Source organism: Protopterus annectens, chromosome 6.part0 (assembly GCF_019279795.1).
Source record: "Protopterus annectens isolate FY-2018-M chromosome 6.part0, PAN1.0, whole genome shotgun sequence".
NCBI classification, from domain to species: Eukaryota; Metazoa; Chordata; order Ceratodontiformes; family Protopteridae; genus Protopterus; species Protopterus annectens.
In genome coordinates this window covers 784763464-784781088 of record NC_056737.1, presented here as the reverse complement: position 1 = coordinate 784781088, position 17625 = coordinate 784763464, and the positions used below count along the sequence as shown (strand labels likewise).

Sequence of the window (17625 nt, the reverse complement as noted above, 5' to 3'; positions counted from 1 at the left end):
CAGTCGGTCTCAGTGAGGCCTTTCTGTAGGATGTCGGCATCACTTGGGGAGTTAATAATGGCTCCCAACTTGCAATTGTCTGCGAACTTTATCAGCCAGAGTCCCTTTGTGTTGGCCTGGACTTCAGAGAAGTAGATACCAAACAGGAGACGACCCAGGACCGAACCCTGTGGGACACCACTTGTGACTGGTCGACAGTCTGACTTGTAGTCAGTTACTGTCACACTGTGGGTTCTATCTGTGAGCCAGTTTGCAACCCACCTACAGATATAGGGGTTGATGCCAAGCCTAGTGAGTTTTTCTATGATTCCTGAGTGGGAAGTTGTATCAAAGGCTTTGGCCAGATCAAGGTAGGCTGTATAAACCACCTTGCCTTTATCCACAGCTCTGGTGACTGACTCAAATAAGGCGATCAGGTTGAGGAGGCATGATCTACCCTTCACAAAACCAAACTGTGTGAGATGCAGAGGTTGGAGATTCCCTATATCCATGTTTATTAGGTCCATGATGATGCGTTCCATAGTTTTGCATATCAGACTCATCAGGCTAATCGGGCGAGAGTTCCCAGGGTCTGTAGTCGCTCTTCCTTTGTGGAGAGGGATGACTGTAGCAGTACGCCATTTGGTAGGGACAAAGCCTGAGGTGAGGCTGTGATTGAACAGGGCACACTAGTGAGATGCCAGTTCACTCTGTAGTTCATGTAGAACACAACCAGATATATTGTCTGGTCCCATAGAAGCTGTATTCTTGCCTTGGACAGTGCTGTTTTAACCTGTGCATCAGTAATACTTGGGTGCCTGGCAATCTACTGGTATTGTGATTGGTCCTTTGGGGGGGGGGGGTAAAGTTGGCACTGAATCTGTCAGCCAGTATATTGGCAATATCTGTTGGCTTGGTATAGGCGGTACCATTGTGCAGTAGCTCAGAGCAAATCTGTGTATTGCCGTGGAGACTCTTTACATAATTATAGAAGGCCTTGTGGTTGTCTTTACTATCTGCTGCAGTTCTGTCTTCATAGCTAGCTTTAGAGGATTTGATGAGGGATCTCAACTTTTTGTTGAGGCTGATAAGGGAGTTTTTCCAGTCTTGAGACTTCACCTTATTCCACATCAGTTTCCTCCTCCTGTTGTGGAGTTTGTTTATGGCAGGGGACCACCAGATTGGCTTCCTTTTTTTGGAGGAGATCTTGGTTCTATTGGGTATGAGGAGATCCATGCATTTATGTAAATGTTCGTACAGAGTATCGGTGTATAATTCGGTGGTCATGCAACTATTCTCCATTTGCATGGGTGACGTGAAGTTAGCCACCTCTGTTTTTAGGAGCCCAAAGTTAGCTTTGGAGAAGTTTTTCATGGTGGTTACATCTATGGGGTAGGTGGGAGGGATGTGGATTTCCAAGGTGATTAGTTTGTGGTCGGATCTAACTAGGGAGGATCTGACTGTTGGTGTAGAGCAACGGTCGCCCATGTTAGTTATGACCAGGTCAAGGATGTTGCTACCTCTAGTGGGGTTAAGAACGAGCTGGTCCAGGGCATTGGAATTAATGAATTCAAGGAAACTGCAAGTGTATTGGTACATGAGTAGTTTCTCCAGTTAATGGAGGGGTAGTTGAAGTTGCCCAGTATGAGAGTATTAGGTTGGACCCTAATATTCTCCATGATGCTTAGGAACATGGAGTGTGAGTTTTTGGACATGGTTGGGGATCTGTAGCAGGCTACAACCTGAATTGCTGTCTTACTCAATGTTAGCTGCACCTGAAGTATCTCTAATGCGTTATGTTGGGCTACCAGTCTGGAGGTGCTCACATCCTTTATGAATATGGAAACACCACCGCATTTGAAGCTTCAGTCCAAGTTCTGGAGCCGAAAAGTGTTGAATGAGTTATAGCCCGGTAGTGCAGGGGTACTTACTGGTGCCTTGAACCAGGTCTCTGTTACAGCACAAATGTTGACTATCTCCATTTTAAGGAGTGCTTAGAGCAAGTGCATTTGGAGATATAGACTTGTAGCATTGAGCAGCTTGACCCTCAGATTGCATTTGTTTGTAGCTGTCATGGTGGTAATTTGGTCTTTGGAACACCGCCTAAAAAAGCACTATAGGGGTGGCCAGTATCCGGAAGCCCAGGGGGTGACAGATGCAGGCCATCTCTGGCAAAGCATTGAGGTCTGTCGATCGTCATCCCAGGCAGACAGATGCTGGATCCCTTAGAATGACACCAGAAACTTAGCCAGTTGTTAAAATCAATAATTTTCTGCTTGTACTGTGGTATCATTCTGGGTGATGGTAGGAAGCTGCTCAGGGCTAGGTTCATACCCTCCTGGGTGCATAATCTGAGAGCTTCTCCATGTCTCTCTTCATGTAGTCCAGGAAGGTACATCTCGGGTCATTCACACCCACATGTATAATGACAGAGTCATATTTGTACCTGTTGTTGAGGGACCTTAGTGCATGTGTTATGTGGCGGATCCTGGCACCTGACAGGCAGATGACTCTCTTACTTTCTCCTTATTCAACCTAGTGAGTGGAACCTCAGTGTACCTCACTATTGAGTCACCTATGACTAGTGTGTTGGGCATGCTGTTTTGCCTTAGGTTGAGTGGCACACTGTTTAGGAGAGTTATGTGTCTTGTGATTAGTGTTGTGTCTTGGTCGAGTGCTTTTTTGCCTTGGAGGTCTCTGCTGTTTGGGTAGATTTTTATTGAGAGCCTCCGCAAAGGTGTGTGTGTGGTTTGTGTTTTTATGTGAAGGCAGTGCTGGTGTGCGTTCTGGAGGGCTATGGGTTTCATGTGGTGTGGTGCAAGTGTTGACCTTCTCTTCTTGACCAGCTATTCCGGTCTTGGCTGCAGAGTACGTGGCTTCCATTTTGGATATATAAGTGCATCTCTCGCAAGTCTGAATATTGGGAGGTAAGAGGAGAGAGTTGTCAGTATGCATGAGGCAGTTGCTACATTGCCTCAGGATGGCCAAGTTCACCAGGTTAATAGGAGAAAGCACAGGGAACTGACCTTTAGACATGCCTGGAGGGTGAGCATTAATAAGTACTGGAGCTGTTTCCGTGTAGAACATTTAATGCTGGTAGCATTTTTGTGTGCTGCAATAATTGCTACAAGAAGACTGGTAAAGTGCTAGCATAATAAGCTAGTAAAAGTGCAGGAGAGGAGAGAACTAGCAGATCTAATGGAAAAATTGAAGAGCAGACTTTTTGGCACTGCACAGAAGCTTGCAGACAGTCCTGGATACAGCAAATCTGTATCTGGACTAGACTAGTTACAGGAAAGGCAGGAAACAAGTGCAAATGCGGACTTGAGACTCATTAATGTTAAGCTCTCTTTTGTTTTATATGCATAGTCAGTTGTTGTGATTATTATTTTAATATTATCATAAGTATTTCTGTTTAAGATAAAGCCAGTTTGATCTTCGTCAGTCATAGAGGGTAGAATATATTTTAAACTTTTAGCATGAATTGCTGTGAACAATTTATAATCTACATTTAAAAGTGAAATTTGCCTGTAGGAAAAGCATTCATTAGGATCTTTGTCAGTAAAAAATTGTCGAGATAAGGGTATATTTCCAGGAAGGAGGAACTTTAGCTAGGTCCTTGACTATAGAAAAAAAACTTGTGCAGCATGTCTAGGGCTTCTTTGGGTAACATCTTATAACGTTCAGATACAATTCCATCATTACCTGGTGCTTTATTAGGTTTCAGTTTAGAAATTAGAGTTTGAAGTTCAGATATAGAGAGCAGTTTGCCAATTAATTTCGTTTGGTCATCAGTTTAGTTTTTATATTTTTAATAAATATTTTAATTATTTCTTTTGGATCTATTAATATATTATTTTGATTTTATGTGATAGGACTTGCTGACTAATTTTGTTTTTGTGGCTAAATTATGCATAGATTTTGGGTTAATAGAGGAGTTAATCTTAAACTTCTCAAGGTTGAATTTAGTTTTATGGTTTAAGATTTCTAAGAATTTGTTGTTTAGCTTATTAATCTCTTCTGTTATTATTTGTGTCTGATTTCCTAATTTTAATTTATCAAGTTTTTCTTGTATTTCATTTAATTCTTTGTCCCATTGTTTTTTTTTTAATTTGACAACCAATTAGTGACTCCACCAAAAATATATAATTTTAGTGCATCCCATAAATACATTTCTGAACTGTCTTCTATATTATTAGTTTCTGTAAGAAAAGAATTTATTTAATAAAAAAGTCCTTAAATTATTTTAAACAAGTTATATATGGTGGTAATTTTCTGATGTTAACGTTATTAGATTTCAATAACAGCTCAAAGGTAATTGCATTGTGATCTGAAAGTAGACAGGTTAATGTTTTGAATTTGCCTAGTTTATTAGTCAGTTCATTAGAGACATAAACTTTGTCAGTTCTGGGGCTAATGCACTGTGTCATAGTGGGCAGGATCCTTGGTTTGATACTTGCCAGGGACATAATTTGGAAAACGCAGTGGTGCAGCAGTAGCATTGTCACCTCACAGCAAGAGGTTCTCCAGTTCGATTCTTGGCTGAAGTGCCTTCTATATGGAGTCTGCATGTCCTCTCAGCATTCGTGTGGGTTTCCTCCAAGTGCTTCGGTTTCCTCCCACAGTACAAAGGCATGCATTCGGAGTGTTTCTCCCTGAGCCTTCATTGAAAATTGGCTTCATTCCAAGTCAGACTTTCCCGGTAAACAAATGTTAAATAAGTAATAAATGGGAATAATGGATAAAAGTATTGAATTCAGTTCCGAAAATTCATTTATGTCTCTAAGATGAAACAGTGCAGTAAATTTTATAACAGTGCCTTTGCAGATGCCTGTATTCTCTTTTACTTATTGTGTTGATATAACTTGGTGACAATATACAATTAGCCTCCTGCTAGAATGATAACTGCCTTTCAAGTTTTGAATTAATTGTTCTAGATGTTGGTCAACAGTTTTAATTCTTATTTCAGGAATCCAGTACAAGTTAATAATAGGTAATATTCTCATAGAAGTTATAGTTACAGTACAAAGCATACATTTATCTTGATATGTGGCTATAAGATAACAACCTCCCCCTTTTTTGATTGTATTGGGAACTGGATAATATAGTGTCATTTTTAGTATTTAGCCTGTCGGTCTTTTTTTAATAAGTGTGTTTTGTGCAAAAAAAATGAACTGAGAATTAAACAACTTTAGATATCTGTTTAAGCTACCCCTCTTGCATCTATTTGATTCATTGACATTTATAGAAATACAGTTAGTCATTTGTCTTACTGACCAAAAGTATACATGTACCTCTCATAGATGATACACTGTTAGTAAAGAACTGCTTAGTAATCATTGTGTGAACACTGACATTTGAAGGTTTGATTAGACATAAAATAGTTACTATTGTGGACACTTGAAAAGAGCTAAAGAAATATAATTATCAAACATTTGCTTTTAAAATCCCTCTTATTCCCCATTGAGTCTAACACTCCTTGCTTGACTAGCCTAACCATCCAAGCAAACACATTCATCCAATACTGTGACAAAAAAAACCCAGTCTGCTTTACTACAATCAATTGTGATACCATTAACAGAAAATAAAAATGAACCTGTATCCTTTAAAGCATAGTTAATATAGAATAGTAGATTAATTATTTAACATCTTAACTTATTTAACATGTACATTCTCCAGTTTTATGCACTCATTAAGGTGTTAAAGATATGCTTACATCTCATTATTCCTTATCTATGCATAGTTTTGAAATTCATCAGCTAATAGTATAAAATATGAAAAACTTCTGTACAACAATTTAAAAAGTTTTGTGGTGTGTCCCACCATAAACCCAATGTACTTTCAGACCCTTCTATTCCCTCTTTGTAAGATTATATTAAAGTAAATGAATAGTTGTTCAATGTTTAAACAGTATTTCATTATTTGTTTATATTCAGTAGTTTATTACTGTAAATTAAAGCCTCCTATGTTATTTTGTCAAGTGTACAGTTTATTGCTTCTTTTGCTTTATGTATGAGACTTTTGAGTGTATTGACAATATATTCATATCATGTATGTCAAGCCTCTAATAATGAAGCTCTAAACATTATATTTATATTCATTTTACCATTTATTGACACTTCAAATGCTTGCTTTCAAATGTATATACTTATAAAGGTATTTCACAGTATGTGTGACATTATATTTTTTTCCAGTCTTCAATGCCAGTTCGTGTATTTAACTGTAGTTGCAGTGAAATTTGAGCTAATTCAAATTAACCTTCTAAAGCTGCCTGTCAGTCAGAGTCTCTGAACATGAAAAGCTCTATTCTCTTGTTTAGGTGGGAATTCCAACTGAACTCTAGCTGTTTACCAGAGAAGGCTTCATTGTTCTAAGTGAAGTAAAAAAGCTCAAGCTATAGAGAAAAGCGCTTCATATTTAACTACCACAGAAGCACCTCACATAGGGACAACCCATCAGTCACAACAATTTCCATGTCTTTCATATTAAATCTGAACATTACATCTATGAATAGAGACTATTTCAAAGCCATTTAAAACGTCACAATCTCTCCACTGTTAATATCAGAACACACTTCCATAGCAACTGCAGTCACCCCACCCAAACAAGCACATCATAAGTCATTCTGTTAACTAGAACAGTAACATATTATCTAAATCTATGCACTAGGAAGACAGGCAGCTTTTAGGTCTTACTATTAGTTTTAGTGAAACGGCTTTTCTAGTGTTACTGTAGTTTATGATTACATTGAGTTACTTCCACACTTAGATGAAGATGTTTAGCTGTCATTTTTTTAGTATATCATTTAAGTAGCAGTTTTAATTTAACACTGTTAATGTATTTTCCTTTTTATAATAAGAATGCATGAGATGTCACTCAGTGTTTCCCTGTAGTAAGTAACTGTAGTTTATATGAAATAAACAACTTTAAATTCAGATGTGTTATACTGCAGACATTTTCTACATCAAATATAAAGTATGCATTAGTTCTTGAGTAAACAATTCTGTGTGCAACCCTTCAGGTCATATACTCGTATAAATGCTGTATGCTTCATTTAAGGGAAACTAATGATATATTGTCATGCCTTATTAAAAATGATTCTTAATGATCTGTAAATTAGACAAGCATAAGACCGAAAAAAAGGAATTCAGTTACCTTACATTAGTAGACTGTTTGTTGATTTCCTGGTTCCTATTTGTTATAGTTGAGCATGTTGTCATTTCATGTTTTGCTAGTAAATGTCAAGAAGTAAAACTAAGCTTGTTTACATAAAAAGAAAAAATCCTTGACATCTTGTTATTTCCTTTGTAGGTAAAGAAAGGGGAAAAAGAAAGTATTTTATTTTCCCCTTAATTTCTTCTTCTTATATACTGCGGTGGTGGTGCTGTGGTAGCGTTGTCGCCTCACAGTTAGACGTTGCCCATTTGATTCTCAGAGCGTCTTCTGTGTGGCGATATGTGTAAATGGGCGTTCCTTCATTGAAGGTTGTGTGTTAGGCCCGGCAAGCCAGCACTTAAAAATCTACTGCCAATCATTAGCGGACCGGAGTTCCGCAGTGGCAACCCCTAACCGGGAAAAGCCGAAAGACGCAAACAGTTTGTCCTATTTCCATTTCTCTTTTTAAGGTTATAATGGACCAGTCCATATCACCTGTTTGTTCAAAAATGATGTTAGTTTGAAGATATGGAAATGCAAGGTCAGGATCTTCAAAGAATTTAAATTTAACCCCATTAGAAAGGAAAATCTTCAGCCTGGCCAGGAACAGTAAATGTACTACTCTGCTTTTTCTTAAGTTCTTTTATAATGGGAAGGAATTGTTTCCTTTTAGACATCACTGTTGACAAATAGTCATTATCAAAACAAATATTTCCTTCTGCTTTAAGTGGTGACTTAGCCCAGGCAGTTTTGAGTACCAGTTCTTTATCCTGAGATGAATTAAATTTAACCATGATGGACCTAGGTGAAGTACTGGACTTTGATACAGGATTAACCAGAGATCTGTGTGCTCTCTCTCTACCAAAAGAGAGAGCATCGGTCAGATCTAAAGATCTGAAGTAGTTAACTTCATTTGGTCTGCAACCTGGGGGTATCGGATCCGTCCTCTGATCCGAGCAAGCAGCTTTACCTAGCTAAAAGATCCGAGCTCCTAGCGCCTCCCCCTACCCATAACCCCCTGCTACACATCCCCCATCCCCAGATCTAGTTTGCTGTGGCTTGTAGCAGCTTCTAGAGATGAGCTCTTAGGCGTGGGTGAAAAATTTCCAGTTTGATAAAACCTTTTAAAATCGTTTTTTTTTTTCTAAATTTCTTTGGTGTGTGTGTGTGTGTTTTGTTTAGCCCCCTTTATCGAATAATATATTTAGCGTATTTTTTTTGTGTCTCCCCCCCCGGAGTCCATGGCGGCCGAGGACAAACGCACCTTTTCGGCTCGCATGGCCACTCTGAAATCTATTACTAACACATCTATGCGGCTACTTTCCCATGCCACAGAGGGAGTGGCTAGAGCCAGCGGAGCAGGCATCGCTCTGAGGCGCCATGCCTGGCTCTGCCTTTGTGATTTTGCGTAACCCTTCAAGGCATCCTTCACGAACACGCCCTTTGACGGTTCTACTCTCTTTGGCAAGACCGTCCACGACACGCTGGTCTAAAACGAGAAAGATGGGAAGATGCTGTCTGCCGTCTGGATCCACTTCTCTAACCCCCAACAGTCCTTCTCGAGGAACCAGAGGGGACAGAAGAAGATGTGGTTTCGGAAATCACAGCAGTCCCGTCCCGCTTCGGACCCCTCATCCTTCAGAGGCAGAGGAGGACAAGGTGGACGCCGGCCCAGAGGCAGAGGGGGGCCGAGGAATCTCGGGTCTCGAGAACCTTTCTCTGAGAGGCCCGCGCAACAGCCCTGAGAGCTTACCCGACTGTCCCTCTCTGGAGGCAGTCGGGGGGCATCTGTCGGAGCACCTCCAAACTTGGGAGTCCATTACTCAGGATTGGTGGGTGCTCCGAATTATATCCAGAGGTTATTCCATTCCCTTTGAGTCTTCCCCCTCCTTTGAAATGCCTCCCTGATGTCCCACCCGATCAAAGGGAGGCGGCAGCTTCAGAAATTTCGAAGCTATTAGAAAAAAGAGCCAGCCAGCACGTCCCCCCAGGCCAGTCCGGATTGGGAAATGACTCCATGTTCTTTTTAGTGACAAAAAAGATGGGGGACCTGAGGCCTATCCTAGACCTCTCATCTCTAAACCTGTTCATCCCCAAAGAGAAATTCCGGATGGTCACTCTGCAATCTATTCTCCCCTTCCTACGGGAGAACGACTGGATGTGCTCCATAGACCTCAAGGATGCATACTACCACATTGTAATGGACAGACGATCCAGGAGGTTCCTCCGCTTTCGGCTGGGAGCCAGTCACTATCAGTTCAGGGCTCTTCTGTTCGGCCTCACCTCAGCCCCCAGGGTGTTGACCATGGTCATGGCAGTGGTCGCAGCCCACCTGAGACTTCTGAGCATTCGGGTCTTTCCGTACCTGGACGACTGGCTCCTCGCCGCCTCCCATCAGGCATCAGCTCTGTTCTGCCAGGGATTATACCCTGGCTCTTACTCAGCTTCTGGGTATTACTGTAAACCTTCAAAAATCGTTCCTTCATCCTGTGCAGGTTCTGGAATTTATAGGGGCCAAGATAGATACACGCCACTCCAAGGCCTTTCTAACAACAGACAGGTTGCGCAGTTTGTCTCTTCATGTTTTGGCAATTCTCCAATCCCCAGACCCACCTGCGGAATTAGTCCTGAGAGCTTTGGGCTCCATGGCGGCAGCCATCGGTCTATCACCCTTGTGCGACTGCTCATGAGAATTCTTCAGTGGACTCTTCAGGTCCAATGGTCACTTGCACCCCTTGAACACCCCGATTCCCTTGAGCAGGGTTTGCAAGGACTCCCTTCTCTGGTGGCTTCACTCTCAGGAGCTGCGAGAGGGGAGACAGTTTGTCATGCCTCAGCCCCAAGCCACGTTCACCACGGACACTTCTCGCCTCGGGTGGGGGTGGAACGCTATGGGCAGAACTGTCCAAGGCACGTGGACTCCCTCAGAGACCATTCTGCATGTCAATGTTCTGGAGATGAGGGCGGTGCTTCTAGCATTGCAAGCCCTACAAAACCTTCTTCCTCCGGGAACTATTGCAATTCAGACAGACAACATGGCTGTAGTCTGGTACATCAACAAACAGGGAGGAACCAGATCTTATCCCCTTTGCCGAGAGGCTATGAGAGTTTGGGAATGGGCAATCTCCACCAACCGCTTTCTGGTAGCAATGCACATTTTGGGCCGGACCAACATCCTTGCGGACAAGCTAAGTCGCTTGATCCTCACACCGTACGAGTGGTCTCTAAACCCGTTAGTAGCGAAACAAATCTTCCTCAAATGGGGTCTACCTTGCTGCGATCTTTTTGCTTCTCCGTCATATTTTTCGCCCTAATTCCCCCAATAGGGGAGAGCCCCAGAGACGCTGTGGTTCATGCTTGGCCCCACGGTCTCCTTTATGCTTATCCCCCGCTTCCACTCATGATGAAGTTCCTGCAGAAAGCCCATTGGTTGGGGAGCAAGATAATCCTCATAGCCCCATTCTGGCTTCACCAGATCTGGTTCCCTTACCTGCGGTCTCACAGTGTAGATGTCCTTCAAGGATGCATCTGCAGTCATAACAAATGGGTTGTCTTGTCATCAGGCAGCCCTTCGGTCGGCCGGATTCCAAAGTCTGGGTCTGGCTTCGGCTGGTGTCGCACTTCACCCGACGTCATTGCGGCAGTTTTCGGGTATAAAGGCATCAGCCGACGCCATTTTCCTCAGTCTTTCTTGCCGCGTGGCCCCCGAAGCAGAAGCTGTTCGCAAGTGCCGGTCGGTCAGATCCAGAGATTACTTCTACCGAATACTACTTCGAAGACTTCTATAAAGCTAAGTACCCCGTTGGGGACTCTTTCTTGCCTCAGCCAATGTCAGAGAAAGTTAATAACTGTTTATCTTGTGGGAAACAAATACCTCATAAAGATTTCCACTCCTATTGTATACATTGTTTAGGCCCAGACCACGACGTAGCAGCTTGTCTAGCCTGTGCTTCTTTTAACCGGCGGACGCTGAAATGTCGCTCGGACTTTGCTGAACAGATTTTCGGCTCCGATTTTGCCTACATTATGCCGTCGGATCCTCCGACTACGCAAATAACTAAAAAACGCAAAGAAAAGGACCGACACTCGCGGTCCGTGGTTTCGGCTGAAACCACGGCCAAGCAATCCACGACTGTCTCGGTTTCGGCCGATACCGAGCAAGCGGTTCTTTCCTCAGCCGACAACTTGCCTTCTACCGAGGCCTCTTCTTTTCTGGTAGAAACGGCTTCTGAAATCCAGCCTTCTGTTGCGATTTCACGGGATTTATCAGACACCATTCCACTAGATATTTCTACTCCTGCACGTGGAGCTGCTAGGCCTCCTCCAGCTATGTCTATTAAGGCCTTTGCCAGGGCTAAAGCAGCCAAAACTTCAAAGCCAGTGCCTGCCAAGCCCCGCTCTCACAGGCCCAGCTCCAGCTCCCATATGCTTTCTTTGGCACAGGATCTCATCACTTTAATCCGTGGATCCCAGCCTCATCCAGACAGGGCCTCTCCCTCCTCCAGAAAAGAGACCTAGAGCAGAGCCCCCTGAGCCAGTAGCCACAGATGATTCTTCTGATGATTCAGAACATTCTGATCCTCCTGAGGCTTCTTATTCTCCTTACGAAGACTCCGATGCTGAGGAGTCCATCCCTTCAGCCTCTCCTCCTGAGGAATTTTCCTTTGGGGAAACCTTGCATGCTATGAGGGAACAATTCCAGTGGCAGGGCCAAGATTTCTCAGACTCAAGAAAAGGCTTAGGACCTTTCTACACTTACCACAGCATAGGCCTCTAGCTATTCCTCCAGTTCTATCTGTTGTTGATGATGCATTTAATGATGCTTGCACTTCTCCTGACACTTTACCTCTGGCTCCTGCCAAACCAGATAGGTACTACAGGGTCCCGGACACCCATCACCACTTATATAAGGCCCCTTTTGCAGATCCAGAGACTATCTCCCAGGGCCCTAAAGCTGTAGCAGCTACTTCTTCTAAAAACCCCCTCCCCTCTGAAAGGGATTCCAGGTCCTTAGAGATGGGGTAAAAAAGTTTACACCTCTGCTACTTTGTCAGCTAGAGCTTTGAATTGCCAATTTCATATGATTCAATATCAAGAGTTTATGCTTGACCAGTTGACTAAAAAGCTGTCCTCTGAAGAATCTTTAGATAAAAGTATGTTCAAGAAATGTTACATAACATTCAACAGGTTAGTAACCATTCTTTAAAATGTGGCTATGATGCACTGGAGGCTTCCTTTAGATCAGCCATGACGGGCACAGTTATCAGGAGGCATGCATGGTTGAAAGAACAGGCATTACCAGACCATATCAAATCAAAGCTTTTAGATGCACCTATGGACAAGGTCAATTTATTCGGTGCCCCCGCACAGCAGGTTCTCAAAAAGATGGAAGAGAAAGCAAAATCTGTGCAAACCGTGAAAGATTTCTTACGAGTTCAACCTCCAAGGTTTAGCAGGAACTGGCCCTCCAAGAATTGGTCCTTTCCGGAGTCCTCCAAGGCACAAAAAGGCAGGAATAGGCGCTCTAGAGGCAGAAACCAACCCAGAGGTGCCTACAGGGGTCGCCAGTGGCAGGGTAACAACCAACGAGGCACGGACACAGCCACCACCACTACAACTACTCAATCACAGTGACTTGGCGGTGACACCGCCTACCAGGGAACAACTAGAACCACCCTTAGGCGGAAAGTTAACCTTATTTTCAAGAAACTGGCACTGCATTACAAGAGAAAAATGGATTTTGAAAACTATAGACCAAGGTTACAGGTTCCATTTCCATACTCTACCAGGAAAGAGAGGAATGCCAAACCTACCACCTACTCAAAGGGCAGAAGCTCTAAAACAAATATCTCAATTATTAAGAATGAGAGCTGTCTGGAAAAGGTACCATCTATGGAGCAAGGGAAGGGATTTTACACCAGGCTCTTCCTGGTACCAAGAAAAGGAAACAAATGGAGGCCTATTCTAGATCTGTCCGCTCTAAACACATTTCTCATTGTTCCAAAATTCAAAATGCTGACTCTACAGCAGCTTCTTCCCATGCTGGGCAAGGAGTCTTGGCTGGTAACTCTAGATCTCAAGGAGGCATACCTGCACGTCCCCATAAGACCAATTTGCAGAAGATACCTCAGATTTCTTGCAGGATCAGAGCATTATCAATTCTCAGCATTTCCCTTTGGCGTATCTACTGCGCCCAGAGTATTCACGAAATGCCTGGCATCAGTAATCGCTCATTGCAGACTTCAGGGGATTCAAATCTATCCCTACCTGGACGACTGCCTGATACAAGCGGACAACAAAAACAAATTAACAGAAGACTTACAAAGAGTCATCTACCTGCTACAAGCCCTGGGATACACAGTCAATTCAAAAAAGTCAAGGCTGATTCCATCCCAAATAATAACCTTTCTGGGTGCAGAACTGGACACATCAAAACAAATGGCATTTCTAACTGCAGAAAAGAAAGAACAACTTCCTCTCTACTTTTTGGCATTAACAAAACACAGCCATCTAACTGCAAGAAAAGTGTTACAAGCTCTAGGCTTCATGGCATCCTGCATAATTCTGGTCCCTCATGCCAGGCTTCATATGAGAAAGCTACAGTGGTACCTAAAGAATTTGTGGTCTCAGCACAAGCACAGCCTGGAAGCCAAAATTCCAATGATCCCATGCCTGAAACAAGAGTTCTTATGGTGGGCACAGGCCTGTCAATCAAACACAGGACTGCCCTTCAGCAAAAGTCATCCAAGACAAACTATCACGACAGATGCCTCAGACCTCGGTTGGGGGGCACACATGATGGACAAGTGCATTCAAGGCCTATGGACTCAAGACCAACTGCATCTGCACATAAATCTAAAAGAAATGATGGCAGTAAAATTAGCAATCCAGGCATTCAGACCTCTTCTCCACGAAGGCCAGCTGTTGATAAGGACAGACAACACCACAGTTATGTGGTACATCAACAAACCGGGAGGCACACACTCATACCCACTGTGCCGGCTGGCACTAGACCTATGAGATGTGGCTCTGGGTTACAACCTTCAGTTACAGGCAATTTATGTTCCAGGGAAGGAAAACATTCTAGCAGACATATTAAGCAGAACTATAACAGATGCCCACGAATGGATGCTGCATCCGGACATCTTCAAAGCCATCACAAGAAAATGGGGATTATCACAAATAGACTTGTTTGCATCCCCATACAATCACCAGTTGAAGAAATTCTGCACAAGGACTTACCACCCACTTGCTTGGAAGGTGGACTCCCTATCCTTCAGTTGGAAAAGCATGACAGCATATGCATTCCCACCACTTCCTTTGATGCACAAGGTGCTTCTCAAGATCAAAGAGGAACGTCCGAGGATCATTCTGATAGCCCCAGACTGGCCAAGACAACATTGGTACCCACTTCTGAGGAGCATGTCCAGGGAACAAATATGGAAACTTCCACTGATCCCATTACTGCTGACACAGAGCAACTACAACATTCTGCATCCAAGCCTAAAAACTCTGCAACTAACTGCCTGGAACATTACATGACAGAAATTAACCCTAATTTATCCCAAAGGGTTAAGGACATAATCCTGGAGGCTCGTAGACCTTCAACAAGAAAGAATTATGCAGCAAAATGGAAAAGATATCTCATCTGGAGTGCTGCAAAAGGGCAAGATGTGACACGGGTGAACATAGCCAACATCCTGGAGTACTTGGCTGAGCTCTACCACACAGGCCTGTCCTATTCCTCCATCAAGATACATGCATCAGCTATTTCAGCACAATACAGCTTGGATCCTCCTGTCTTCTCGCATCCTCTGCTCAGACAGTTTCTGAGGGAATTAAAATGTAAAACCTCCCAGGAAACCTCCATTGCCAGCATGGGACTTGAACTTTGTGCTAGAAAAACTGACTCTGCCTCCTTTCGAGCCAGCAGCTACAGCAGACTTGCAATACTTATCCTGGAAGACTGCCTTCCTGCTGGCAATAACTTCAGCAAGAAGGGTCTCTGAACTACAAGCATTAATGGCAGTACAACCCTTCCTGATCTTCCATCAAGATAGTGTCCATGAGAACAAATCCTACATTTATGCCTAAGGTGGTATCCAGAGTCTCTTTAAATCAGGCTATCCACCTTCCTACCTTCTACCCCAAACCACAGAACAGGGGAGAAAAACTCTTACATACCTTGGATGTACACAGGCAATTACGCTACTACCTGGACAGGACAAAAAACAATAGAAAAACTGACCAGCTTCTGGTAGCTTATGCAACAGGAAAAGAAGGAAAACCAATTTCTAAACAGACAATCTCCAAATGGATAGGAAATTGCATTAGACTTTGTTACTCCTACCATGGAAAGAAAACTCCAGAGAACATCAGGCCTCACTCCACAAGGGCCACAGCCACTACCACAGCTTTCTTACGAGGAGTGGCTACCAAGGACATTATAGAGGCTGCTACTTGGACCTCCGTGCATACATTTGCCAAGCATTATAACTTACCCTATATTCTAGATCCCGTGCGGCTTTGCCACTGCTGTTTTGCAAGGGATCCTGACTACACCATAATCTATTCTCATTTCCTCCTCCCTTAGTTTAGCTATGGTATTCTACCCATTTGTTATGACTGCAGATGCATCCTTGAAGGACATAGTACAGTTTTGTACCTACCATAAATGTAGATGTCCGAGAGGAATGCATCTGCAGTCGGGATTACCCACCCTCCTTCCCCTCTGAGGTACTCCTAGGGTACTTACCAATCTTCAGCTAGCTTGGGGGGGATCTATTATGGTGTATTTGTTTGTATATATGTACATACATGTTTACTTTGTGTGTTTGCTCTCTACTATTTGGAAACTTTGGCATTTATCCAAATTTAGCCTACCAAGAGGGCACCTGGCATCTGGGGCAAGAAACACTGAGGAAAATGGCGTCGGCTGATGCCTTTATACCCGAAAACTGCCGCAATGACGTTGGGTGAAGTGCGACACCAGCCGAAGCCAGACCCAGACTTTGGAATCCGGCCGACCGAAGGGCTGCCTGATGACAGGACAACCCATTTGTTATGACTGCAGATGCATTCCTCTCGGACATCTACATTTATGGTAGGTACAAAACTGTACTTTCCTCCTTGGATCTTGGATCCCATTCCGGATCTAATTTCTCATCCTGCAGGATCACAACCCCCAAACCTGGGTGACCTCAAGCTCACGGCTTGGTTGATCCAGTTCCGCTGATAGCAAGGACTCCCGGTATCTCGTCACCAGTGAAAGCTATTCTGGTAGCAGCACACAAACCTTCTGCCAGAAAAATCTACAGTAGTAAATGGAAACGTTTTTCCATCTGGGCCAAAGACAGGGGCTTAGACCCCTTTACTGTCCCTATTCCGATGATTCTTGATTTTCTGTCCCATGTCTTTCATCAGGGAGCCAGTGCATCTACGGTTAAAGTACAGTTGGCAGCCATCTCTCATTTTCATGTTGGGGATGATGTAGGATCACTGGCTTCCACCAGGATTTGCAAAACTTTTTTAAAAGGCACCTTTCTGTTAAAACCGCCAGTTAAGTCTGCAGTCCCACCATGGGACTTAACATTGGTCCTATAGGTTTTGACGGGGCCCTCCTTTCGAACCGGCTGCTTCTGCTCAGTTGAAATTTTTATCTTTGAAAACAGCCTTCCTGATTGCAGTAACTTCAGCCAAGAGAGTGTCTGAGCTTCAGGCCCTCTATATGAAACCCCCTTACCTAATATTTCATAAGGACAGAGTTTCTCGCAGGACTAATCCTTCCTTCCTCCCTAAAGTAGCCTCTGGGTCGAATATTAATCAATCTATTAATCTGCCAGTGTTTTTCCCCAGTTTCCAGAACAAAGGGGAATACACATTACAAAAATTGGATGTACATAGACAACTGCGTTTTTATTTGCACAGGACAGCAACCAACCGCAAATCTGATCAATTGTTTGTGTCCTTTGCCAAGTCTTCTCTAGGCAAACCTATTACCAAAGTTATTTTAGCCAACTGGATTTCACAATGCATCATTCAGGCCTGTTTAGCTTCAAACAAACCGGTACCTGTGGGAATCCATGCTCATTCAACCAGATCCATAGCTACCTCTGCAGCGTTCTGGTCTAGAGTCCCTATAGACGACATATGTTCAGCAGCTACTTGGTCCTCCTCTCATACATTCATTTCTCATTATAAATTGGATATGATATCCAGGAATAGGGCTTCCTTTGGCTCTGCGGTGCTCCGGAATATTCTTCCTTGAGGGCCGCCCAAGGTTTCTAGGTAGCTTTGGACTCTGTCCCACAGGTTGCAGACCAAATAAAGTTAACTACTTCAGATAAAGAAGTTATGTACTCACCATAACGTTTTATCTGAGTAGGTAACTTCATTTGTCTGCAACCAACCCCCCCTCCATTCCCCCTAACCAGTTTTGTGCTTCTTAACCATGGGATAGGATTGCTCATGCTGTTAGGCAGTAGGTTACTG

General features: G+C 43.3%; 1 protein-coding gene across 4 annotated transcripts in view; it reads left to right on the top strand.

Moving 5' to 3' along the window:
• Window positions 1-17625, top strand: part of DAAM1 (dishevelled associated activator of morphogenesis 1) — a 3124549-nt gene that overhangs the window by 1277125 nt on the left and 1829799 nt on the right. The window lies entirely within an intron of this gene.